This window comes from Heterocephalus glaber, unplaced genomic scaffold, assembly GCF_053883595.1.
Source record: "Heterocephalus glaber isolate CG9 unplaced genomic scaffold, H.glaber_assembly_v1.0 deba00001504, whole genome shotgun sequence".
Classification (NCBI taxonomy): Eukaryota; Metazoa; Chordata; class Mammalia; order Rodentia; family Bathyergidae; genus Heterocephalus; species Heterocephalus glaber.
Window position 1 is genome coordinate 38,501,790 of NW_028258324.1, and position 1,891 is coordinate 38,503,680.

Sequence of the window (1,891 nt, forward strand, 5' to 3'; positions counted from 1 at the left end):
CACACATTCCCTGTGTTCTGTCAACTGACAAGAGGGATGTTTGTTGAGTCCATTCCTCTCTCTTTGCCTCAGGGTCTGTATGCTCTCCCACTTAGGTCATAAAAGCCCACCTCTCACAGCTTGCACATTGGATGCCTGTCACCCAATCCTTGAAGAAGCTGCCTGCCTGGGTTCCCTCTTCCCTGGCTGACACCAGGATGGATATCCACCATGTTTTCTGGCTGCATAGCATCCACTAAACTTCCTGGCCACTTTTGGAAACTTTCCAGCCTCCACACCACATCTCCAGAGCAGAATGTAGACCCTTTATAATCAGCTCACCCATGTTTGACAGCTAGATTCAGCAGTGGGCAGGTGGTAGAGGGTAGATCATGTGCAATCTATTGTGCTGACCAGGGTCTGTGCTCCAAGCTCTCCGTGCTGGGGGTGGCAGTGGTTGCTAGGCAGGGATCCTCTCATAGAAGTGGCTTTGATGGGGCTCCCACCACCACTGCCACCAAGCAGAAGATGGCTGTGCATCTCACATATGTTGATCTTGGCAAATCTGCCAGGAATGTCTTCATCAAGGATTATGGGTTTGGATTAATACAACTTGATTTGAAAACCAAATCTCAGAATGGATTGGAACTCACAAGCTAGGGCTCAGCCAACAGAGAGACCACCAAAGTGACAGGCAGTCTAGACACCAAGTACAGGTGGACTGAGCACGGCCTGACGTTCACGGAGAAGTGGAACATGTACAACACCCTGGGCACCAAGATCACCGTGGAAAACCAGCTTGTGTATGGACTGAAGCTGACCTTTGATTTATCCGTCTCACCTAACACCAGGAAAAAAATGCTAAAATCAAGTCAGGGTACAAGCAGGAACACATTGAGTTGGCCTGTGATGTGGACTTCGACATTGCGGGGGCCTCGATCTGCAGAGCCCTGGTGCTGGGCTGTGAGGGCTGTCTGGCAGGCTACCAGATGAATTTTGAGACTACAAAGTCCTGAGTGACCCAGAGCAGCTCTTGTAGTTGCAAAGAACTACACGACTTTTGAGTTCCAGCTTCACACTAATGTGAATGATGGCACAGAACTTGGTGGCTCCATTTACCAGAAGGTGAACAAGAAGCTGGAGACTGCTATCAATCTTGCCTGGACAGCAGGAAAAGGAACACTAGCTTCAGAATAGCAGCCAAGTATCACACTGACCCTGCCACCTGCTTCTCACCCAAAGCGAACAACTCTAGCCTGATTGGTTTAGGACACACTCAGACCCTAAAGTCAGGAATCAAACTGACACTGTCAGCTTTGCTGGATGGCAAGAATGTCAACAGTGGTGGCCCCAAACTTTGTCTAGGACTGGAATTTCAAGCATAAATGAATGCTGTAAAATTGTTAATTTTAAACTATTTTGCAGTACAGCTACCTTCAGAATTTAGTGTACCTTTTAATGTTATATGTCTGGGACACAAGAATTGCTAAAAAAAAATCATGTTAGACATACAGGTTAAAGGTGATTCAGCTTTAAGGTGTTACCAATTCAGAGGTACAGAAAAAACCTGATTCCAAAAAAGGTCTTTTCAGCTGTAGACTTGGGGGGAACTTGGTAGCCTCTCTGGAGATGCCAGGTTCCTTTTTAAAAAATCTAGATATGGCTGCAAGTGGAAGCTGATCATGTGTAGGCACTTTGTAAATCTGCACTGAGTAAATGGATGAAATAGTGACTTTCTGGGAGTCAAACCTTAGTTTCCTAACCCTAATTGGTGAGAAGCCCAAGGCTTGATGGTGTGTACGAACTCATCTGAAAGGGACTTTTTAAGACAGATTTTCATGATCTGTTCCCACCCTGGCCCCTCATCACCTCTTTTACACCAAAAGTAGTCCACAGGGTGTGGTAGCTGTTT

At 46.5% G+C, this 1,891-nt stretch overlaps 1 pseudogene; it reads left to right on the forward strand.

Moving 5' to 3' along the window:
- The first annotated feature begins 507 nt into the window (after nucleotides 1–507).
- On the forward strand, nucleotides 508–1,364 carry LOC101708920 (non-selective voltage-gated ion channel VDAC1 pseudogene; annotated as a pseudogene).
- The last annotated feature ends 527 nt before the right edge of the window (nucleotides 1,365–1,891 follow it).